The sequence below is a fragment of the Taudactylus pleione genome, unplaced genomic scaffold, assembly GCF_031769625.1.
Source record: "Taudactylus pleione unplaced genomic scaffold, aTauple2 ptg000089l, whole genome shotgun sequence".
In the NCBI taxonomy this organism is placed as follows: domain Eukaryota; kingdom Metazoa; phylum Chordata; class Amphibia; order Anura; family Myobatrachidae; genus Taudactylus; species Taudactylus pleione.
Genome location: NW_028284491.1, coordinates 12,821,716 through 12,847,948, shown reverse-complemented (window position 1 = coordinate 12,847,948; position 26,233 = coordinate 12,821,716). Strand labels below are relative to the sequence as shown.

Sequence of the window (26,233 nt, the reverse complement as noted above, 5' to 3'; positions counted from 1 at the left end):
CCATTTTAAACACAAACACAAATTGTGATGATTCCAAGTAGTCTTACCTATTGCAGCGAACATTGAGTCCATGTGTGAAAGGTATCTGCAGAGGGAAAAGGGAACACATTACAAATTATAACCGAGAAACCACTGTACAGGGTAGAAGGTCATGCAATATATCTGATATAATATCAATAACTTGTAGTCATAACATATCAGTCATATCAATCCGTAGTATTCTCTGGCTCTTCATGCAAACTATATGATGAATTCTACCTATCAAGGGTTTCCTAGGTGTTATTGGGTATTCATTTCTGCTACTGAGATTGACCATACTAAATAGCTTTGGGGGTATATACTGTAATGTACTAGAGAGAAATCAAAATAACGAAACCATGTCTCTTGTATACAGTGAGGCTTTATAGCATGTTGCTAGTATGTGAAAAAAGCAATTACAACAAATCACTGGTGTGGTATGCTGGTGGGTATAAACATAAAACTACAGGAATACAGTACTTGGTTGAAGAAATCGTCAATCTAGATTATATTTAAATATATAGTATATATATATATATATATATATATATATATATATATATATATAACCATTACTATAGTTGTATGCTTATGTTGAGCACTCAGATTGCATCTGGGAACTATGCTGAAATAGATTAAATTGACAGAATTTGCAAATGGAAATGCTCCATTAGAACAGGAATAGCTGATTAAAATTGATTTTGTTTAACTTAATAAACGTGTTCTCCCCTTAAGGTTTCAATTACCTCTTTTAAAGCCGAGCACTCCCATCATGTTGCACCCTCTGCAACAACATTTCTTGATCTGAATGCTGTCTCTCATGTTTCCTCCATGTAAACTGCAATAGCCTCAGAATTTTGCTACATTGATGGGATCTGAATTACAGAAAGTAATCTTTAAAGATTAGATATGATTTGGGCTTTATATTTGTTGGTACCTGAGTGAGGCCCTGAATGTGTGTAACATCTGTTCTGAAGCTATCTGATGCTGCACCTCTGAACGCCTGAGTGTCTTTGTGTGGATAAAATACAGCATTACATTGCTAGTATTAAGGTTGAAATAAAGATTTAGGTCCATCAGGTTCAACTTCTAATTGTTATATTCGCCAGTATAGCCACTAGGGAGAGGAGGGGTCGGGGATAATTTCTTCCTGATCCCTAAAATCATATATTAGTCGGATAAATACCCTGGAATCACCGGTGAAAACTTTCTTTAGACACAAAGAACTCGCATCTGTCCCACAAATTAATGCATGAAAATATTAAATATGTAATAATTAAATAAACATTAACTTTAACATCACTTTGATTTGGTTTTGTTATAACAACTTGTAATAAAACATTTATCAAAAAACCATGTAAGGTATTATTTAGTGTCCCTTATTTTTACCTTAGGTGAGGAGCACAGCACAGAATAGTGCAAAGATGGTTAATGATATGAATGTATAATCTGGTATTAAATTCACTGCAGCCCTTTAATCATCTTGGTGATCTCTGCAAGGAACAGTCATTGCAACTGTGTTTACCTTTTGTCTTTGAAGTGTGTTAGGGTCATTATAAATAGAGATTATATGTGTGTACGATGTAAGCACACATTATCAGTAACGTTAAATCAAAATCCAGTGTTTGCTTTGTGGGGGGTTATTTTGTTTCTCTCTAAATTGGTGTCCTAAAGAAATCTACCTGTCATGGATACCTTTTGCAATGATGTCTTGGAGCAATGTAGCAGACTAATCGCACATTGCCTTATATAGTGTTTGGGTTTCACTGTAGTTTAGATGTGTGGAATAAACAATACGCAGGAGATTATATTCTATGAAGACATTGAAGCCACCAGTAAATTGTCGGAATTCTCAGCATAATTCTCCTTATCAACGTTTCCATTGAAAATTAACTTTCCCCAGATAAGACTTAAAGCAAACAAAATTTTATGCATCGGATTAATCATCTATGTGACTATTGCATTGATGACAAGCGAACATTCGTTTATTAGTGTGTGTGTGTGTGTGTGTGTGGGGGGGGGGTACTTAAAGTTACACAACAAGTGGAGTGTAACAGGTTACCTAGATCTGTTTTACAGTTATAATCGTGTTTTTCACTATTTACAATATTCTAATGAATATTATAGGACAATAGCATCCAGCATAGACAAATATGTGTGCTACTACCTATTGTGTACTGGTATTGCATATTCAGTTGTTTCAAATAGAGAGATCAACTACAAATCTTTAAAAATCGATACGGAGTAATGCCCTGAGAAGGAAAACCATGTCTTAGATTGTAAAATAATTTGTATTGTGAGTTGTTTTGACTTTTCACACTTTATAATGCTACCACACCAAGAAATGCCATTCCCTTCTAATTAGATGGTGTAATTGTGGAATGATAGGCCTGTTTAATAGGTACATTAAGCAAACACAAGAAAAGTGGGGTCGCAGACTTGTATTTAAATATCACCTGCCTTTCCTTTTATTGTAGGTAAGACATGGTAATGTCACCGGCAGGACCGGAGGATATTACTAATAAATTCCTAGAAGCCGTCAGACAAGTATTTAATCTTCCATGACATCAAACTAACTGGTGTTATAACAGTGTACTTTTTATGACTATTACACATTAGGATGGGATTTACAAGCTTTCTACATATGCATGTTGCCCTGTTTACACTATTTTCAGTATATAATTCCTGGGGTTAATTTGCTAGCACACTGGCTGATGTCTTATAATTATACTTAATTCCCCTTGTTGACAGCCGCAGTTAGCCTGGTTTATTCCTATTGGTAGAAAGAGACCACGTGCTTCTCAGCCACCCCTGAATTCCCTTTAGAACACTTAGCACAATCCTTGCTTGACATCTCTCATTCTGGGCTATGTGTGGCTCCAGATTTTTGGAACGAGACCAGTCACATTGGAAACATGGGATTAACAAGATTTGCAGTTTTACAGCTATTATATAAAATATTTATTAAAGGAAGCTGGAGACTGTATTCGTGGTATTTTCTTTTTTCTTTTGGAATTGGATATCTGAATGTGCGTGTGTGTAGTAATAATAAATAAACACACAGTCAGCCTTGCATGTAGGGCTTTTGGGCTAACTACTTGTGCAGGCTTTCGCATCTTGATCAGAATAGTTTCAGTATTGCAAATTATGTTTGCATCTATCTTGCATATTTAGGCAGCTACGTAATCATCGTAATGTTACGTAATCAAACAACGTAAAGTGCTTAGATTATTCTCATATATGTGCTATCCATGTAACTATTTTATAGGTAATTAAAAGTCACTACAGTAATTTAAATAATGTATATACCGTGTTTGCGAGGAGTTCGTTCTGTCTGTTGCCTGCCAATACACATATATGACTACATACTTAAAATACCTATTCTCAGGGGACAGCTACAGACTATTATTAAACACATCATTTCCCAATAGCAAATATGATGTCAAATTGCATAAATGTTCCTACAATATCAAGAAGCAAAATAAATAATAAGCTATTGCTCTTACAATAAACAGATACATTTACCAAAAATAAAAGTAGCTCTGAGAAACAGACATATTTAAAATACGATGTATTTCTCCTTTCTTGGAGCAGGAGCAATATGTGTCATTAATAAGCTCATCTTATGGATGTGAAGACAGTTTACTGACTTTTTGATCCCTGTTTGGTTATTTAAGGGTGCAAGGAGTGTATTGCTAATTTGGCAAACTGATAAGAGATAACAGTATAAGTGAAACAGCCTTATAATCTGAAAACAATAATAAACTTTTGTCGTTATCATTTTCTTAGCACTCTCAGTAAAGATAGACACATGTAAGCAGTCATCACTATTTTCAGAATCAAATATCTCCTGGTAGATTTGAATGTAAATCACTATATGCTTCCCCTGCCCTTCCCCTCCCTGTGTGCGTCTCTCTCTCTCTCTCTCTCTCTCTCTCTCTCTCTCTCTCTCTCTCTCTCTCTCTCTCTCTCCACACACACGTGTTAAAGACCACAACTTCGCCTTCTCAAAGAGCCTTTTTACAATGTTTTAATAACAGCTCCCTGTAATCTTGCCATATTTCTAATACCAATTTATCAAACGTCTCTCGCCATGACAATGGCTCTAGAAAAAATCCCATCCTGCAGTACTGCCTCAACACAGATGACACCTACATTTACCTATCCTTGTACCACAACCTCCCCTTTCTTGTTCATCAGGTCTAACTGCCCCTCTGCCATATCCACTTGGATGTCACAATGCTACCTCAAACTAAAGGCCCCCATACACGGTGCGATATAGCAACCGATCTGACAGACTGGTACGATATCGTTGCTATATCGTACAGTGTATGGGCATGATAGCGGTTAGTGAGCGCTCCCGTGGGGTCATACATCGCACCTCCAGATCTTACTGCATGTTCACTTGATCTGGCTATTCGACGTAGGATCCCATGCAGCCCTATGCGGGTGGGGGAGGGGGGTGCCGGCATATCGGGCGGTCGGACAGCGGATCGCTCCCTTTGTGACGACTGCCCTATATGTCGGCCATCGGATCGGTCGTCACATTGCAAGGTGCATATCGCACCATGTATTGGGGCCTTTAAGATGGAAGATGTATCAAACCTTGGAGTGAGATAAAGTACCAACCAATCAGCTTATATTTGCTATGTTACAGGCTGTGTTTGAAAATTACAGAAACTGATTGGTTGGTACTTTATTTCTCTCCACTTTATCTCTATACAAAGTTTGATACATCTCCCCCAAAGAACCATCTCATTATTCTCCCATTGCTCTCTTTATTTTCAGAAATTAATTTTAATGGAGCTTTATCAGTAACCAACCTGAATTTTTACCCCAACATGTAGTACCTGAGTGTTTCTAATGCCCACTTCAATTCCAGTGCTTCTTTTTCAATAGTAGCATAGCTACTCTCATATACATTTAATTTTACACTTAAATAAGAGGATGCTCTACACCATATTTGTTCTGAGACAAAACCACACCTATCCCTACATACAATGCATCTGTTTGCATCGGGTGCACAACACTACTTTCAAAGGCTGATAAACTTTTCTGCCTCAGGATTCCACTTAGTCATAACTGACTGTTTGCCCTTGGTAAGGTAAGCAATGGGACAGCAATAGTGGCAAAATTGTGTATGAACCTTCTATAAGCTTCCTATGAAAGCTCTTACCTGCTACTTATTTATGGGTCATGGCCAATTTTGTATTGCCTGACTTAATCAAGCCTCTGCCCAGTGGCGTAACATGGGCGGGGTGAGCAGGGCACCTCCAGCCAGGGCAGCGTACCCATACCACCCACAATTGCGCCGCTGCCCACCAGAGAGTCAGACCTACCATTGCACCACCATAGACCCACTGAGCATCATGAGGTTGCATCCCCACTTTGCTGCTGGGAGCATCACGCCGGGAGCATCACGGGTATGGTGTCACTGAGAGATGATGCAGGGGAGAGATGATGGTGTGGCTAAGAGATGCAGGTGAGAGAAGATGGTGTGGCTGACAGATGCGGCGGGAGATGATGGTGTGGCTAACAGATGCAGGGGGAGATGATAGAGTGGTGGAGAGACACAGAGGGGAGATGATGGTGTGGCTGAGAGATGATGCAGGGAGGAGATGTTGGCACGGCTGAGTGATGCAGGGGGAGATGATGGTGTGGCTGAGAGATGCAGGGAGGAGATGATAGTGTAGCGGAGAGACACAGAGGGGAGATGATGGTGTGGCTGAGAGATGCAGGGGGCAGGAAGTGACACAGGGGGGCATGGGTCTGGTTGATCTGATGGTGTATGATGATGACCTTGGTAATATTCCTAGACAAACAGTCATGTTCTGGACCATATGATATCCTACATGAATAGTGAATGCCGACTGAAGATGCCCCCTGTCCAGGGAAGATACATTTCTTCAGAGGTTGCCCATTGTGAGAAACCAACATATAGGTAAGGTGCATATGAAATGGAAAGGAATGTTCCCAGAGTGACGAGAAATGGGTGGCGTGTCATGTTGACACGTCCTCATTTTTTAGTAGCCACACCCTTTGTGACATATGGCCACGCTAATTTTTCGCCACATGCGCCTAGGGCGCATGAACTTAGTTGTGTACGATGAGGGGAGCAGTGGCAAACGCAGGATTTGTAAAGGGGGGTTTCCAAATGCATGATATGTAGAGTGCATAATTAGCACTTATCCAGCTTTAATATACATCATACAAAGTGTTTTGAACTTTTGAGTGTCATAATTCCAGCATATACAGGATCAGTATTCACAGCCATTAAATGCGGCAGTAGGGCCATCCTGCCTGAGCTGAATGTTTTTATTTTAGATGTGTGCATCATTCCAAAGCATGGGAGCAAGTCCGGGAGTCTGGGGGAGCAGCAGAAGAACCTAGCACTGCCCCGGACATTCAGTATATGTACATATTGGGCTCGTTATGCACTGGATAGTGTATTATTATATCATATTAATAGTTAACCATATTGATGGTCTATAGCAGTGCACCCCTAACTGCATGTTTTCTACATCTCCTAGTTGATGCCCAGGTGTATTTATTACTGCATGAAACATGTTAAAGATCCACAGGTGGTGCTAATTATTTCATTTGTGATACTGAGAAGAACATGTAGCATTAGTAATATTCTATTATATTACTATTTATATTGTGTTCATGGTGTGGGCTGGGGAGGGGGGTTTCCAGGCAACCAGAAACCCCCCCTGCATTTGCCTATGGGGAGGGCACCATTCTTCATCTTGCCCTGGGCTCCAAAGACCCTAGTTATGCCTATGGTGTTTCCAAAATACTTCACTTCTTCCATTCCTAGGCAACACTTTTTTTGGGCTGGCTGTCAATCTTGCCTCATGGTTGGAGTCCAAAACTGCTTGTATCCTGGGTAAGTGAGAATGCCAATCAGGACTATAGATGACTATATCACTGAGATAAGCAGCAGCATATTGTCTATGAGGCCATAGAGTTTTATCCATCCTCAGAATGCCCCATGTAACCCAAATAGCAACATCTTATATTGAAACAAACTCTCCAATGCAGAAAAAGCTTTTGTTTGTTTTTTGCCTTGTCTGTCAATGGCACTTTGCAGTGCCATTCGGTTAAGTCTAGAGTGGTTAAGTACCAAGACGTTTTCAAAAAGTTAATTTGCACAAGGCATTGGGTAGACATCAAACTTAGACACACTATTTAATTTACGAAAATCATTGCAGAAGCGTAAGCTCCAGTCGGGTTTCAGGAATTAGTACAATGGGACCCTTTAATTATATCTAACTCCAAAATTTTTTACATTTCTTTATGTCATGTTTAATGACTGCTGTTTTACCAGGTATGTCAGAAAACAAATTTCTATTTCTTATGAGAAATTATTTAGCCTCATGCTATTGAATAGTTGAGAGGGTTTTGGGTATCAGTACTACAGCAACCAAAGGTACTGTGGTTACCAGAGGGACCAGGTTGGCCAACAGAGTTAATCTATCCTTCCAGGGTTTTACAAGATTAACATGGTAAGGGCAAAATTTACTAAGTTTGACGGCGGGTTCTATTCTATTCTAAACCCAGGCGGTTTGGTGGTGGGTTCTATTCTGTTCTAAACCCCGGGGATTTGGTGGCAGTTTTGCAGCGGTTTCTAACTGACAGCCCTGTTCTATTCTATTCTAAAATATGTTTTGATGGAAGTTTTGCAGTGGTTTTGGCCTTAGTAAATCTGCAGATAGCAAAACCGATGCCAAACCACAGTTAAAACAAATTTTAGAATAGAATAGAACATTTAGAAACCGCTGCAAAACTGCCACCAAACCCGGGGGGTTTAGAACAGAATAGAACCCGCCACCAAACTGCCGGGGTTTAGAATAGAATATAAACCGCTTTCAAACCGCCACTTAGTAAATTTTGCCCGGTAAATCTGTTCTGGCTTTCTTTTCCCAGGCTGCTACACTTTATAATTAACCTTACCCACTTTTTCTATGATTTCAAATAATCCTTTCCACTTGGCCAAAAATTTACTTTCTACCATGGGAACCAAACAAGCAATCTGTCCTCAGGAGCAAAGGTACGCAATTGGGCACTATGATTGTACACCCTCTGTTGTATCTGTTCCAAGTGGGTTTGTTATAAAAGGTCTACAAGAAAAAGATAGATGTCTAGATAAATAACAGATGTTAGACAGGCAATAGGTCGACAGGGACAACAGGACGCCACATAAAAGGTCGACATGGATTTCCCAAGCAATTGTCTTTCTTGATATACTGCACAATGGTATCACTTCCAGGTATCTGGTAGCGTATTCTATTGCCATGAAAATATACTGATGACCACAGGCAGATTTTATTAGTGGTCCAACCAAATCCATAGCTATTCTCTCAAACGGGACCTCAATAATGGGTAATGGGATAAGTGGACTTCTATAATGTGGTACTGACATTCAGGACAGGATACACAATACTCTACATCTTTATCTATACCTAGCCAGAAAATAAATGCTTTAAAATTCTTTCAGAAGTTTTTTCTATCCCTAAATATTCTGCATTTATATGACCATGAGCCAGGTCTAACAGCATTCTACTATATGCCTTTGACACTATTAATTGTTTCACAATATCTTCTACTTTCGTGGACACTGGGTACAACAAACCTTGACATATTGCCATGTGAGGTTATGACAAATTACTATCAGGGTCTTTTTGATTTTCATCAACCACTGTTACATTCTATCAGGCCTTTACCAGAGTGGCGTCAGTTTACTGCTCTGAGGCAATGATCTATTTTCTCACTTCAAGGTCAGACATACTGTCAACTGGTTCACCAACATTTTACTTCAGGAAGAGGTACATCATTCTGCACCCCACTGTTGTTCTCGCCATTCTCAGACTCACTAACCCCGATTGCAAAAGGAAGCACTTCAGACTTGAGGAACACTCCCTCTATCACTGTATCAGTAACATTGTCAAACGGGTCTGGGTTATTTACTTCTGTAACAAGATGAGTATCCCACTGCTTTAAGAAGTGAGAAAAAGCTCCCCCCAATATAGCATGAAACATCAAATTAGGGACCAATCAAACAGTGACTACAGTGGGCCCACACTGTGTTTCTTTGTTCATTGCAGCAGTAACATAATACCGAGTATCCCCACGAATGCAGGTTACACCAACAGTTTTCCCCAGTTTTTTTCCTGAGGGGCTCAGCAACTGGTTTTACAAGAGTAACCAGGCTACCAGAATCTAACAGAGCCTCTATCCATTTGCCTTCTACAGAGAATATTCACATTTCTTTATCTGGGTCAGTAAAATGATGGGTATAGTTATCTAAATGGAATTGTATTCTAACAACAGATTTAGATGTGTAAAATATAACATAACTTCCCAAAAGGAGCGCTAGCTGATCAAAGAAAGATACTCTGTGATGGGTATAAGCAGTATCACATTGCATAGGTTCAGAGGTAAGTGGACAATTAGCAGCATCATAGCCCAAGCCATCACATCTAAAACATCAGATCACATATTTATCATGTCTTTTAGGAGGCAGAAACCTTCCTGACACAGCTGGCTAATCTCCAGCTCCCGAGCCTACAGTCTCAGGATGTTTACATGCACTCCACTGCCCAGCCCCCTTTTCCACTGGAACAGTCAATTGTCAGTTGAAATCACTGTTGCAGGACTAGTGGCCATTGGGGTGGACTTAACAGTTCATTGGCTACCACACATCTCCACCATTTCCACCAGTTGGTCTGCTGTTTTAGGGTCCCCATTGCTCGCCCACTGCAGGTAGGGACCACATATATCAGTCCAAAATGACCCTTTCCACAATCTATGGCCCTTTTAAAGTCTCCGTCTGTAGCCATTTCTTGGTGAGGTGGATGAGGTCATGCATTTGAGAGTGGGGAGGTTTATCCACTTGGTATCCCCAGCAATTATCTTATTGTGCTTGAATAGATATCATGACACCAAACGAGTTTGAATTTCAGTGTTTAGTTTATCATAGTCTTTGGCATCAGCAAGGCTCAATTGAAAGTATGCTTTTTTTTGCATTCCCCTGACAGGAAGGTGCCGAGAGATCTGTCCACTGACTTTTAAGACAACTTTCTCTCAGCAGGTCTTTTGAAAGTTGTTAAATAGGCTTCAACATCATCATCTTTTGTCATCTTTTGCAGAAAATGACAGGCCCACTGGAGCCAGTTGGGACATCCGTGGAAGCATTTCCTGACAGTGCTGCCAGACACTGTACTATCTCTAGCAGAGCCTGATGGTCCTGGTATTGCCGGTTGCGATTTTCCTAAACAGCCAATTGCTGTTGCATCTGGATCCCCTCAATATCCAATTGCTGTTGTTTCTGGGCTTCCTTAACGGCCAATTGCTGCACCATGGTGGCTTCCTGCTGAGCCCTGATGGTTTCCTGCTGCACCGTTGTAGCCTGTAGCAAGGCCTTAACTATATTTTCCATGTTAACTCTTGGTGCAGAAGTGAAGCAGAACATGGATTCTTTAAGCATTTGATGAGGACACCACCATGGTTTTCACAGTATAATAGCCTTTTCCAATAGCAAATAAAAAATGGTTGCCTGTTCCTTGGCTTGGATTTTTATGGCTGCAATGTAAGTGCAAGTGCTCGCATTCTCCACCATGTGTGACATGATCATGATAAGTATGCCATTTCCTGGGATAGATGGGTGCACTTTCACACAACAGCCATCTAGTAGCACACCAGTCCATGGTCTTGGTACAAGTATCCGCAGATAATTTTATTTTGCAACATAAAGATAAATAAAACATAAAAGAAAAGCCTAGCCTGTCTGGCTTTAACTAAACAAATGATTCTCTCTTTCAGCATGGAAGAACCTAATGTTCCTCACACAAAACAGCAGTATTAGCGGAGTACATACAGACAGTAAGTTCAATAATCATAGTGTTTCTCAACAGGCCTGCTGCCTGTTCCCCAGGTAGTGAGAGACTGAGACTAGCCAGTGACACACCATATATCAGCCTCTCACAGGTGCTTTGCAATCAATGTTGCCAATTAGCTTCTGTCCACCAGATAGGAATCTAGGGCACACATCGGTTCCATTTCCAACTTTTCTTGTGCTTTTATCACAATATATATAATTATATATAAGAAAAGTATTTTACATCTAAAACTATACAGTGGATGTATTGTTTATTGTGTTTTCTTCCCCAAAACAACATTATTGGACAAAGGGTGTCCATAGATTATTTTTTAAAGCCCACTCATTCTGTTAGTGTCATCCTGAGATGGTGTCAACAGATCAGGTATTGCAGCATAACAAATATTGCCATGATACTTGGTACAGGTGTGGATTAACAGATAGACAGTAAAAAGGTTGACAGTGTCTAGATAGACACCAGATGTTAGACAGTCAATAGGTCGACTGGGACAAAAGGTCAACAGGGTCAAAGGCCAACACATAGATGTGGTTGACATGTAAGAAGGTCGACAGGTACAAATGGCCGACAGTGTCAAAAGGTTGACATGAAGATGGTCAACACAAAAATGGTCGACACATGATATTTTAATATTTGTTTTAGCCATAATCTTTACCCTAACCCTCCCCTTTGTGCCTAACTTTTACCTTCCTCCCTGGTGCCTAACCCTAACTGTTGGTGTAGGTGCCTGACCCTAACCTTCCATTCTAGTGCCTAATACTAACCCCTCCAGTAAGTGCCTAACTCTCCCTACTGGTGCCTAACCCTAACCGTCGGCATAAGTGCCTAAACCTAACCATCGGGGTAAGTGCCTAAACTTAACCACCTGGTAAGTGCCTAACCCTAACCCTAAAAAACAAAAAAAATCATGTGTCGACCAATTTTTTGTGTTGACCATTTTCATGTCGACCTTTTGACCCTGTCGACCATTTCTAAGTGCAGCAGCAGGTGACAGAAAGTCTACTTTTCATTGCCCAAGAGAGCTTAACATTCTATGTCACTGCTTGCCACAGCGATTCAGAATGTTGTACCGAGGCAGTTTAATAAGATAGACCTGTCTGTGACGATTTGTAGCAAAACTGGGAGGTCAATGAAATAGCTGGTATCATAAAACAGCAGTGGAAGGCATTCACCTCACATTTCCTAATTGCACATGTGCAGGACACAGAAGCCATGCATGCCCAGTTAAATAAAAACTTTCCATTTTTAACCATGAAAAGCTGAGCATCTTAGCAGTCCAGTACAATGCAAAATTAGAGGGGGCGCAGGAGAATCAGTGATTTTTCTGTGAATCCCCTTTTGTTACATAAGGAGAAGCAGTGACAACACATTTTTCTAGCGAAAACTCTTGAAAGATTATCACTGCTTGATAAATATACTCATATACCCAATATAAACTCCTGGTATATGTTTAATAATAAGCTCTTATAACTCTAATAACACAGACAACAAGAGCTGGTGTCAAATTTGCTCATGATTAAAAAATAACTATAACCATAAATGCCTACCCTCCCTGAAGTTGCGGGAGGCTCACGATTTTTCGGGTAACCCCCCGCAACCCCAGAAGGGTATTCACTTCTCCCGCATTCTGCCCACTTCCGGACCATGATCAGGCATCACAGGGGCATGTCTAGCACTTCCAACGTGCAGGCCTACCTCCCATCCCAGCCATCTCTTCTAAAAGCCTTAGAATGCTACACACGTGCTTACTGCACCAGTTCACTACTGCTCTGTCATGCATCTGGTAACATTGAATCCAGTGTAAGTAGAGTTTGTGGCCAGAGGGAAGAGAATTCTGTGGTTATGTATCAACCATTGAAAATAGTGGAGAAATGGACCAGTGGAGAAGCTGCCCTTAGCAACCAATCAGCTTGCACCTATCGTTTTATAGAATGATATCTGCTACCTCAAAGCTGATTGGATGCCATGGGCAACTTCTCCACTGGTCCACTTCTCCACTTCTTTCACTGCTTGATATATCAACCCCTTAGTCTCTAAAGGTGCGTATACACTAGCAGATAGAGGAACGACAGTACGATTACAACATTGTAATCGTACAGTTGTTCCTCATAATGTGCAGTGCCTATGTCCAATCTGTCGTTATTGGCATATTGACCAGCGTGTTCGGGCAATGATTGATGTCGAAAATGACCAGGGGGAGCGCTCCTTGCTGGTCGTTTCCGTTATTATAGTGCATGACTAATGCACGATTAAGGAGCATTTGAACAATTACGATGTCATAATCGTTCAATCGCTCATTTAAATCACCCCGGTAGTGGGTAGTCAGATTCCGAGGCAGGCCCCTGCTGCTGCTCCTGGAGCTCCCCTTGCTCCAGTGTGGTATGGTGCATCCTAGGACTCTCAGGAGACACTGGTCCTCCTCTACTCATTTGAATCTAGAAGGCACCTTTGAATGTCCCTGTTAACAACCTCTGTACTGTGGCTACCAGATGGTATTACTGTGCGGCAACTAGAAGCCACTTCTTAACTCGTCCCACATGCCCACCCTCAACCGGACCAGCAGGAACCATAACACTCCAGCCCCAAAGGATGGGAACCAGCAGTCACACACCACCAGAGGAGCCTGGGATCTGTACTGGACTAACAAGATGAATGGAAATATGTTATATTTTAAATAAAATTTAAATATATTTATTTTTAAGTGGTATGGTGCTGCAACCACAACAAGCATACATAGGGCCTGATTCAAAGATGTACGCTGTAGCGCAGCCTCTTCGTATTTGTATGCAGCGGCTGTGCTACAATATGCAATAGCCTGCAGGAGGCATCTTGTGTAAATAGAGTTATACTGCCGACTCAGGCCAGGAAATTTGCATTGGAAGACGCAAGCCATGAAAACGGGGCCAAAATGCCAACATTGTAAAAAACGCAGCCCATTGCCGCCCCCCCCCCCCCCCAATTGGCAGCAGCATATCAATCATGCTGCAGCTTAGGTGGCACTGCTACTGTCGTCACAGACACCAATCTGCACATGTTCAGCACGTATGCATACGCAGATCACAGAGCATCAGAGTTGTATGTAAACCATCGCCCCATAGTCCTTTAATAAACTGTTTTAAAACACAATTTTACACCCCAGCTGGGACAGGACCTCTAGTTGTGACAGAGGGCATATTGAATCACTCCAAATACAGTATATATATTAATTATATATATTTTGGCACAAAAACTGCCAGGTGAAAAGGAAGAGGACTTTCACATTCCAGCATGATAACAATCTAAAGCACATATCCAAGGTAACCAAGGAATTGCTTCAGAAGATCAAAGTCTTAGAATAAGCCAGAACCCAGATCTTAATCCCATAGAAAGTTGTAGAATGACCCAGAGAGGGCTGTACACAAGCGTGCAGTTTGATGGACCTTGAATTTAGCAGGGAAGAGTGGGATAGAATTGCACTATGTACTGTAGATGTGCCAAGTTGATAGGCTTAATAAAAAAAAAGACTCACCGATATAATAGGTGCTTTAATAGGAGCATCCACATTAGTTTATGGGTTTGCACAGTTGGCAGTTTTGTATTTCACTTATTTTCACTAAGAATTATCAATTTGTGTTACATTGGCATCTTGTTGCTTGCAAGGTCGAATTAAAGGTGGAAAATGGTCTGACATGATGTATCTTGATTTCAAGCTTTACATCATAAAATCCTGCAATTTAAGGGCATATATTATTTACTAACCCTTATGGATATTTGGTTGCTATCCCAGACTCCAGAGACGTGGGCCAGCCTCCCAGATACTGGTCAATGGCTGCTTTCCACTTCCCAAGTGAAATGGGTGATGTGGGCGACTTGATAATGCTATTCATATTCGATTGCGTAACCTTTGAGCCGCTCCCTGCTTCGTAGTGCTGGGAAGCGAGGGGTTAATGATACGATTTACTGTGAATCATGTCATCAAGCCCTCAAATTGTCCAATTCGATGGTTGGTTCACTCTACCATTAGACTGGGAAAACTCACAGAAATTCATGATATTCCCAGACATCCTAGGAGAGGAGGCAAGTATGGCACTGCATAATGTTGAATAGCCCTCCAGCACCCATTAGAGATAAACCTCCTAAAAAAAACTATCTGCTGATGCTTCCACATCTATATTACAGAATTTTACTTAAACCTTCCAATTACATGAAGTGAACATGCCCTCCAGGCGTAAGGAAACACAAGTCAACGATACACAAAAAAAACTATACACGGATGTATGTGTATTTAATTTCTGGTGAGGATGGCAGCACACAGATTGGTATCTTAGGGCCTTTTTCAAAGGTGGATGCAAGTAAAATATTGGGCAGGCTTGCAAACTCTCCCGATTTATCCGGGAGCCTCCTGAATATCGGGTGCCGCTCCTGGCCCCCTGGAAATGCAGGCAAGCCTCCCGGAGGCCACTGTCCCCCCTGACCCTTCCCCCCAGAGTAAATAGAGAAACCCCCACAGCGGGGGGGCCTGGTGATGCGATTCACGCTGAATCACGTCCTCGTGGCCTTGCCCCTGCTTTACAATGTCGTTCATTCCGGCATTGTGAAGAGGGGGCGGGGCCGCAATGATGCGATCTCGCAGTCCCGCCCCCACCCCCAAAATGTCACTATCGTCCGGCCATGCCCCCCACTGTAAGATGACATTCAGCTCCCTACCGGAAGGAAGGAGCTGAATGTCGGCAAGTATGATATGGGGCATAAGTGCCCCATGTTTTTGTTATGCACATGCATCCAAGACGCTCTGAGCATGTGTCCCATGATTAGTGCCATCATACACAGTTCAAAACTGCATGGAGAGCCATGCGGTTCCGATAGGCGTTCCTGGGCGGTGACAGGGGTGACGTTGAAGGCGTGCTGGTTTCCACTGACACTGGCAGCTAAATGCCAGTGTCTGAGCATTCTGAGCAACCATATCATTGCTTAGATGTCCGATGGTGTGGACGATGTCTGCTCGATGATGCGCCTTTGTTTGCACCACGACAGATTAGAGCTGCAGCCGAAAGACAGCTCAAAAGACATCCCTGTTGGAAGGAGTGTGCTCCTGAGCTGCCTTCTCCCAGTACCCTGACAAGGTAGGTTGACTTGGCGGTCACTGCCAGAGCCAGTTAGAAAGGCCCAACCTCTGATATGCACTACTGAGCATGCACAGCGCCTCCACGCATCTTTACTCCCTGGCATTCCATGGGGACAGCCGGACCAAGGATACTCACAGCTAACAGAGCCACAATACCAAACAGTAAGTTCACTGTAACACCACCGCTAGTGTATAGGGCACCAGTGCTACAATCCGCAGGTATATTTACTGTAATCACACCCGATGCACTACAATGCCCAACAACACCCTAAGCTCCAGGCAGCCGTTACTTATATATCCTGCATACCATTTTTACACCTATAATATCCCTGTGTCATATGCTACTTGTTGTTCTACTTGGTCCAATAAATCTAAAAGCTGGATAGGCTGCACAACATGTGGACTAACCGCTACCAGCACTAACAACTGCGTTACATATTTAACACCACATGTACATTTTCCAAAGTGCATTACACCCTGGTTTAACTTTCTGTCTGGAGGACTACTGCTCCCAGCACATGCTCTCACATTTCATATTGATAGCCACATTAACCCTAACAGGGTTAGCGTACACCTCTGAATCCGGCTCTTAGGCATGAAAGCTGGCGCACATTTACTTCCAAATGAGCCCTAATGTGTTTTTTCTTTGTTATAACGATTTGTACGCTTTGTTTTAAAATGAATTGTGCATATGTTAATAGATACTTGCATATATAGATAAACACAAATTTTGCTGATGATTCGTACGTTTATGCCTGCACCTCAAGCTGTCATCAGACAATACATCCCACATATGGTACGTCCGCTGTACAGGACCACATTGTGAGAATAAAACTAAAAAGGCCTAATACATTAAAGTTGGACAGAAAGTAAATACCCCAAATATATTTCCATCAATTAAATAGAATGCAGACATATGAGGGTATTTGCTGCCTCTGAGTTACATTTTTTCTACTATTTTTTTGTTTTTATTAAATTCAATGTTTTACTTTTATGTATTTTTATTGAATGTAATCTGCAGTTCACGTTCTTAACATTCCGGAAAAGGCATGACATGCAATATATTATTCCCTCATACTGGTATGGTCGGGGGAAAGGATTATGTAGTGATGTTGTGATATTACTGAACCTTGGCGGCACTGACTCTATGTTTGCAGCCGAAAGAATTGAGACTAAGGACATTAAATATACTGGATTTTTACTATTTAATCTCATGATTTAATCTCATGATGGCCACGTATGTGTGATTTTATTTTGTAAATGTGTCATATGCAATCTTGGAGTTGTGGGGCTTCACCAATGACTTAAAAAATGGGCTGACAACAGTAATGGGGCTCCAGCTGTTCACCTGAAAACCAAATAGCTGGATTTATCTAGTTGGCCATCCACATGTGTGTCTACATTAGTATTTCAGGCAGAATCTCTAGTTATTAGCATGTGTGACCATTTTAAAGCAGACCTCATCAGAAAGCTCTCAGCTGCACACTGCCATCTATGTGACTACCCATTCATGGGCATAGCTATAAGGGGTGCAAGGCGTGCAATTGCTATTGGGCCCAGAGGCTTAGGGGGTTCCAGAACCAGATCATATAGTTGTCTACCAAGTTCCCGAAATTGTCTGCTAAGAAACTGGGTCCGGCCCATTGCCGGGCCTGTACACACTGATATGATCCATCCCCCACTATACTGTTTCACGCTCACAGGCACAGTTGAGCTAATCAGTAAGCCCAGCACTGTCAGAGAGTAGGCTTCTCCTTGTTTACAGCCTATGTGAAGCTGGGGGGTGGGAATTGAGTTTTGAGATTAGGACTGTCCCAGAAAGGAACAGTGTGCCTAAATTAAGAAGATCAAAATGAAGATCAAAATGGAATGTCCTGCATTAGGAAGTATCCCCATGAGATAGGATCTGGTTGGTCCCCACCCCCTCGGTGGAATAAAGTGGCTTAATGTGAACTGGTCACTGTGTAGTATAATGTGGTATAATCAGGCTTGCCTACCTTCCCGATTTGGTCGGGAGCCTCCCGAATATCGGGGTGCAGCTCCCGACCCCCCGGAAAGGCAGGCGAGCCTCCCAGCTGCCGTCTGCCTCCCGACTACTAATAGAAACTTCTGCAGCAGGGGGGGCGGTGACACGATTCATGCTGAATCGCGTCATCGTGGCCCCGCACCCTGCTTCACAATGCCAGTTTTACAGCATTGTGAAGAGGGGGTGGGCCATGATTACGCGACCACACGGCCCCGCCTCCAATGCAGCATCATTACCAGGCACACCCACCGCCCTGCGCAGACATTCAGCTCCCTCCCTGAAGGAGGGAGTTGAATGTCGGCAAGTATGGGTAAAACGTGTACTGGCAACACTACAATATGGTATATTGCATACTTGCCTACCCTCCCGATTTGGTCGGGAGCCTCCCGAAAATCGGGTGCCGCTCCTGACCTCCCGGGAAGGCAGGCAATTCTCCCGGCTGCCGCTCACCCCTCCTATCCCCCCCGCTATAATCCCTGTAACCCCAGCAGCGGGGGGGCCGGTGACGCGATTCGTGTCATTTTGGCCCCGCCTTCTGCTGCACAATGCCTATTTTATCGGCATTGTGTAGTGGGCGGGGGCAAACTGACGCGATCGTGTGACTCCGCCCCCGCCATGCCCACAAGTGACGTCACCCGACCGGCCACTCCCCCTTGTCTCAGCCACGCCCACCCCGTCTTGCCGATCTGGCTGCTCCCTCCCAGAAGAAGCAGCCAGAATGTCGGCAGGTATGGTATATTGTAAACTGGGGGGGTAATACAATGTTGTGTAATATGAACTAGGGCACTTCTATGAGGCATAAAATGAATTAGGGCACTACTTCTTTATGGTGCATAAAATGAAATAGGGCAATATTATGGGGCATAAAATGAACATCCACTGTGGAGAGAGGTGTCTCTCTAATAGCATTGGAGAGGGGCTCCTCCAAAATGTTGGTATGGGGCCCACAAAGGTCTGGCTATGCCCCTGTACCCAATCCCTTTGTAACAAACACTAATCCATCAGGAGCCTCACTTTGATGTTTTTGATATGTACACTACAATTGCAGTGACCATCTGGCAGTTTTTATGTCAGCATATTAGTTGCAACATGCACAATCTACATGGCCCCACTGGGAACAGACACCTGTCATGTGGCTGCTAAAGGAGTTTGAGAACTTGAGAACAATATTTGTGCTGCCATTATTCATGACATTTTTGTATTTAAATATCTATCAGAGAAGTTAAATAAAATCTGAGAGAACAGAAAAAAGAGAAGGGGAGGGATGGAAAATTGGTAGTAATACGCAGATACCACACAGACAACAGGTACAACAGTGCAAGTCTAAAGATGCTACAGTAATAGAATGTCAAGTAGCACAGGGTTGATCACACTGTATTGCCCAGGACTGTCAGTGACTTATTTGTGCCACTAACACCATTTCCTCTATGGAGGAGAGGTGTACGTGGCGTGGGACAATCAATCATCTCCATCTGCAAATCTCTAACTACCTTGGCAATGGCCATGGCAATAGTGGGGAAAGAAGATTGCTTCCACTTTTGGTCTATAGCTGCTTTAGCAGCAATGAGGATGTGACCCAATACATATTTCTCATGTTGTGGTATGGTGGTTGGGTATAGGTGCAGCAGTGTCATTACTGTGGACAGAGCAAGAGTTAGTCCCAAAACATAAGTGATTAGGTACTCCAAAACATGAGTTATTAGGTACTCCAAAACATGAGTGATTAGGTACTCCAAAACATGAGTGATTAGGTACTCCAAAACATGAGTGATAAGGTACTCCAAAACATGAGTGATAATGTACTCAAAAACAGGATTGATTAGCTACTTCAAAACCTGACTGATAAAGTACACCAAAACATGACTGATATAGTATTCCAAAACATGAGTGATAATGTACTCCAAAACATGAGTGATTAGGTACTCCAAAACATGAGTGATTAGGTACTCCAAAATATGAGTGATAATGTACTCAAAAACATGAGTTATTAGGTACTCCAAAACATGAGTGATTAGGTACTCCAAAACATGAGTGATTAGGTACTCCAAAACATGAGTGATAAGGTACTCCAAAACATGAGTGATAATGTACTCAAAAACAGGATTGATTAGCTACTTCAAAACCTGACTGATAAAGTACACCAAAACATGACTGATATAGTATTCCAAAACATGAGTGATAATGTACTCCAAAACATGAGTGATTAGGTACTCCAAAATATGAGTGATAATGTACTCCAAAACATGAGTGATAATGTACTACAAAACATGAGTGATTAGGTACTCCAAAACGTGAGTGATTAGGTACTCCAAAATATGAGTGATAATGTACTCCAAAACATGAGTGATAATGTACTACAAAACATGAGTGATTAGGTACTCCAAAACATGAGTGATAATGTACTCCAAAACGTGAGTGATAATGTACTCCAAAATATGAGTGATAACGTGCTCCAAAACATGAGTGATAATGTACTCCAAAACATGAGTGATAATGTACTCCAAAATATGAGTGATAACGTGCTCCAAAACATGAGTGATAATGTACTCCAAAACGTGAGTGATTAGGTACTCCAAAACATGAGTGATAATGTACTCCAAAACATGATTGATGAGGTACTCCAAAACATGAGTGATAATGTACTCCAAAATATGAGTGATAAGATACTTCAAAAATTGAGTGATAATGTACTCCAAAACATAAGTGATAAGATACTCCAAAACATGAGTTATAATGTACTCCAAAACATGAGTGATAATATACTCCAAAACATGAGTGATATTGTACTCCAAAACATGAGTGATAATGTACTCCAAAACATGAGTGATAAGATACTCCAAAACATGAGTGATATCGTACTCCAAAACATGAGTGATAAGATACTCCAAAACATGAGTGATTGATAAGATATTCCAAAACATTACTGATAAGGTACTCTTAAACATGACTGATAAGGTACTCCATGGCATGAGTGATAATGTACTCCAAAACATGACTGATAAGATCATACTTGCCTACCCTCCAGGAGCTCACAGGAGGCTCCCGTTTTATCAGGTAGCCCCCCACAACTCTGGAAGACTAGGCACTTCTCCCGCATCCTGCCCACTTCCTAGTGAAGTGGGCAGAATTTGGAGAATCTTACCGTGATTCAGCAATCTAACGGAAGTGGACAGGGCTTAATGGCCAGAATCCATGCTAATTTTGTCATTTGGCCTTACTCAAATACCAGCGATTCCCGACATTTTGCCATGAGGGAGCGGGGCATAATGACGCGATAGTTCAGCCCCGCCTCGCCCACTTCTCTCGGGGAGCAAACTTCAGATGTATGGATAAGAAACTCCAAAACATGAGTGATAAGGTACTCCAAAATGACTGATAAGGTTCTCAAATACATGACTGATAAGGTACTCCTAAACATGACTGATAATGTACTCTATTTACCTCCAAAAGTGCTGGACACCACATTAAGCCCAGAAATCATGGAAGATATCACCAACATGCCAACAGTTGCGCCAACAGAAAATGGACTGCATAGGCCAAAGCACAAGCTGCTTATCTGGTGTGAGGTAAATCCTATTGGCTATCCATAGTATTTACAGGCATGGAATTGTGGAGATACTTGAGCACCCCAGTCATCCAGTCATTTAAAAAAATGGCACTGGGTAAATGCTTGCCACTGGTTAGATTTGTAACATTAGTAGCATTTAATTTTTGAAGGACTTGATCCATATTTGCCAACTCTCCCTCTTTGTCAGGGAGACTGCCTGAAATAGCAGCAATCTCACTGTCTCCCTGAAGAGTCTACCAATCTCCCTCATTTCACTTTACCCCCATTATGACACTGTTATATAAAAGAAAAAACAGAGATATATACATTCAAATGGGATCATTAGTATAATTTCCCTGCATTGGTTATAAGGCACAATGGCCCTCATTCAGAGCCGTACGCTCTGAGCAGAGCACACGCTCTGAATGAGGGCCGGCCTCCATTTTCATGGAGCGTCCTCCTGGACGCTCGTATAGCTGTGGGTCACCACCCACAGGCTATACGAGCGTGCATTGTGATGGTCGCGATGGTCGAGACCATCGCGACCATCGAATTTGCGAGCCGGAGCCTGCGGTAGAGGTTTTCAACCGCAAGCTCCGGAGTGATTTTGGCTCTATCAGAGCCAAAATCACTCCCACTGACATCACTAGTGATGTCAGTGGGCCGGCTTCTGACGGGAGGCGTTCCCGTGGGAACGCCCCCGTCAGGGAGGCACGCCCCCGGCACGCCCACCAAAGGGGGCGTGCTGTCAATCAACATTGACAGCACGCCCCCTTTGATCGGACACAACGAGCGAAGGACTTTCCTTCGCTCGTCGCGTCTGGCGCATGCGCACGACGGAGCTCCCTCCGTCGTGCGCATGCTCAGTCCATAACATCGACCCACTTGCGAGCGGACAGCCGCTCGCGAGTGGGTCTGAATCAGGCCCAATGATCCCTATGGTTACATGTGTTTTCTGAGAAGTATCAGTGTGTTTTCATCAACAAGTAGATCTTACTAACTGCTTTGGGGCTCATTTGAATGTGGATGTAAATCAATTTTATGACACGCCTCTCAGATATAACAGTAAACGCCCACTTTAACGCCGCTCTCATAGATGCTGCTTTCACAATCTCCCTGAAATGCTTTTTCAAAAGTAGGCAAGTATGACTTGATCCTCAACTGCCCAGAGTTCAGTTCTGTCATGTAAACCCCATATTGGCAATTCAGACTTGCTCAGAATTTATAACACATGTTCAAGTTTTGATGACATTTTGTTATTTTTACTTGCTTATTAGTCATTTAGAGTATTGCCAAACATTGCTTATAGCCTACCACTTGTCACCTTTTGCCAATTTACTTAATTAATTAGTTAACTGTTATCTATTTTATTACATGTGCAGATTTCTTTGAAGGTGCTCTGATATATGTTTTTTTCTACATAGATCTTCCCGTTTCAGTTTTATTATTTTCAATGATTTATGTTTCTACTTGAAATATTTAGTATGTGCTGAATTAAAGCACACTAGCATGAGGCTGGTCAGGAAAATAAAAAGCAAAACAAATCCTCTGTCAAATACGAGTATATTCACCCTAACTGCTCTTTCCTCTTACTAAGAAGAAGTAGAAAAGTGGAGATGGAGAAGAAACAAAAACATTTATTTTACTAAAAAAAAAAAGAAAAGGATTTTTTTTTTTTATATATATATATATATTTTATTGTGCTTTAGGTTTAGGTCACATCATACGGATTTGAAACAATGGTACCTAAGCACTGATAGACCCACTGAGATTGCAATGTACTCAGCTGAGATGGAGCCTGGTCTCAGCAGTGTTTCATGAAAACTTCTACATTCGGCCAAGTTTTAAAATACCAAAAGCATGCACCCAACCCTACATTGACCACAACTCTGATTGATAGCATTGTGATCCAGTTTTGATAAGGAGTCATTTGGTTGCTGACCCTTTAATCAAGTACTGGTCTAATTAGTCAATTTGTTACTGGCCCTACGATCCATTGTTGTAGTAAGTAGCCATTGGGTTCCTGTAACCCAGTGTTATGGGCAAAGAGCCATAAGATTCCTGGTGCTGTTATCTAGTGTTATGGGCAAAGAGTCATAAGGATCCTGGTACTATGCTCCAGTGTTGTGGGTAAAGAGCCATGTGATTCTGTGCTTGTAATCCAGTGTTGTGGGTAAGAAGTCTTATGGTCCCAAGCCCGGTTCTCCAGTATTAAGGTAAGGTGACATTTGCTTCCTGGCCCTGTGATCAATGCACATGTCATTTAAATTTTGCTTCTGCTTTGTACACTAAAAAACAAACCAACATAAAACATCAGGACATCAATATAGATTTGTATGAGAAAAGGAAAGCTGAAGGTCTCACCAGCTCTCTCCTGTCTGCAGTGGCGTAACAAGGGCAGGGCGAGCGGGGTGCGTGCCCTGGGCGCCGTGGGACCGGCGGCGCGGGGGGGGGGGCGCCGCCGGCCACGGTACCGGCCGGCCCGCCCTAGTTAGCCAGTGTAGCACCTACCGCAATGAGTGCGGTCAGCGCTACACATGTACACAGGACCGGCGCTATGCTTCCAGCGCCGGTCCTGTGCTGCACAGCTGAGCCCGTTCCCTCCCCCTAAGCGCTTGCCCAATAGCGCTAGGAGGCGGGCTCAGGCTGTGCATCACACACGCATCGCCGCCAGCACTGGCGGCGATGCGTGTGTTAAACAGCAGCCAATGAGAGTCAGATAGACTCTCATTGGCTGCTGCAGCACCCACTGCAAGAGCTGGGCTTCCGTCCGGCTCCTGCAGTGGATAATGGGACAGACATCATGACATCATGGCGTCTGTCCCATAATGCTGAGCGCGCCAGCCTGGGAGGACTGGCGGGCGGCGGCGGGAGCGGTGTCGCGGACCGGAGCAGCAGTAGCGTGGATTCAGGTAAGTATATTTTTATATATATATTTTTTAAACCTGTCTGCACTACTGGGGGCACAACGGGGGAGGGGGGTGGCTACTACTGGGGGACCTCTACTGGGGGTGGGGGCACAACGGGGGAGGTGTGGCTACTACTGGGGGTACCATTATTGGGAGGACCTCTACGGGGGGGGCTACTACTGGGGGACTACTACTTGGGCGGGGGGGGGAACTACCACTGGGGGCATTATAAAAGGGGCCTACTACTAGAGGCACTGCACTGGGGGGACCACTACTGGGGGCAATAATAGGAAGGGCCACTACATGGGGCACTGGATAGGGGGGATCACTACTGGGTGCCTGCATAAGGGGACCACTACTGGGAAAACTGCATGGGGGGGGATTACTGCTGTGGGCACTAAATAAAGGGCACTGCATGGGGGGGACTACTACTGGGGGCACTATATCAAGGGCACTGCATAAGGGGATACCGCTACTGGGCGCACTGCATTGTGGGGACTGCTACTGGGGGCACTGCATAAGGGGGAACACTACATGGGGCACTGCATTTGGGGGGGCCACTACTGGGGGGTACTGAGTAAGGGGAACTAATTGGGGGCTGTATAAGGGGGACCACTACTGGGGGTACTGTATAAGGGGCACTACTATGGGCCTGCATAAGAGGGACCACAACTGCATACTGGGGGTACTGTATAAGGGGTACTACTGGGGTTAAGGTGCATATGGATAGGAATGTTCAGTGTGAAAATAAAGGGGTGTGTCATGTTGACATGCCCATTTTTAAGTTACCACGCCCATTTTTTTGACGCGCACACCTATGGCGCGCGCACATCGGTGGGGGGAGGGGGGACTCCCTTTTCAAATTTGCCCTGGGCTCCAAATACTCTAGTTACGCCACTGCCTGTCTGTCAGCCTTGTTTGATCCAGTATAAACATCATCTAATATTAGTTATTAATAGATTCAGTTTACACTGATAAATGTTGACAGTGGGTAATACTGATTAAAGGCTGTATGGTCTCCTTTCATTAAAGAATATACAACAGGGAGATGGTTCTGAGCTAGTGTACTCAGCTTGTGGAGGAACCCAAGGTATCATCAAATTAGACTCATCATGAAACTCATCACTAATTTGATTTCTTATTCTGTGAATATCACCAAATAGCACTAAATAATATACACTCAATTAGTGCAGAGTCATTCAATACTGCAAACTGTAACATCTCCAGCTCAACAGTTTTGGCTGCAGAGATAGTCAGTTTATTTGGTAAACCGGCAAAAAGTTTACTGTCAGACAGTGATATCTGTAGGCTGGTGGCTTGCTTTCCTCCTTCAGGAGAATGTTGCATAGCGTCTGAGTCTCTGAAGTATGGGTCTGTAAATCTAAAATCCTCTCCTAGGGGGAGATGTATCAAACCTTTGAGAGAATTAAAATAGAGAAGTTGCCCATAGAAACTAATCAGCTAATGTCACTTCATAGACCTTGCTAGATAAATGACAGAAGTTGATTGGTTGCTTTGTGCTTCTCCATCTTATCTCTCTCCAAGGATTGATACATCTCCCCTCTATTAACCAAAATCTTCAATTTTAATATATTTTTATAATTCCTCTAAACCCACAAAGTTCCTCTGGTTGAGTTGGAGGCAAATTATAAAGTAATATGATTATCTCAAGCATTGTAATATCTTCATATACTCCATATTCATTATTCCCTTGTATAAATGTGAACATCC

At 42.8% G+C, this 26,233-nt stretch overlaps 1 protein-coding gene across 2 annotated transcripts in view; it reads right to left on the bottom strand.

Annotated features, from left to right (window-relative positions):
- HOXC4 (homeobox C4) overlaps nt 1-26,233 on the bottom strand; it is an 80,179-nt gene that overhangs the window by 11,017 nt on the left and 42,929 nt on the right. For both annotated transcript variants that reach the window (XR_015878039.1, XR_015878040.1), the window contains exon 3: nt 48-85. The gene's annotated coding sequence lies outside the window, so the exon portion shown is untranslated. The remainder of the gene's footprint in view (nt 1-47; nt 86-26,233) is intronic.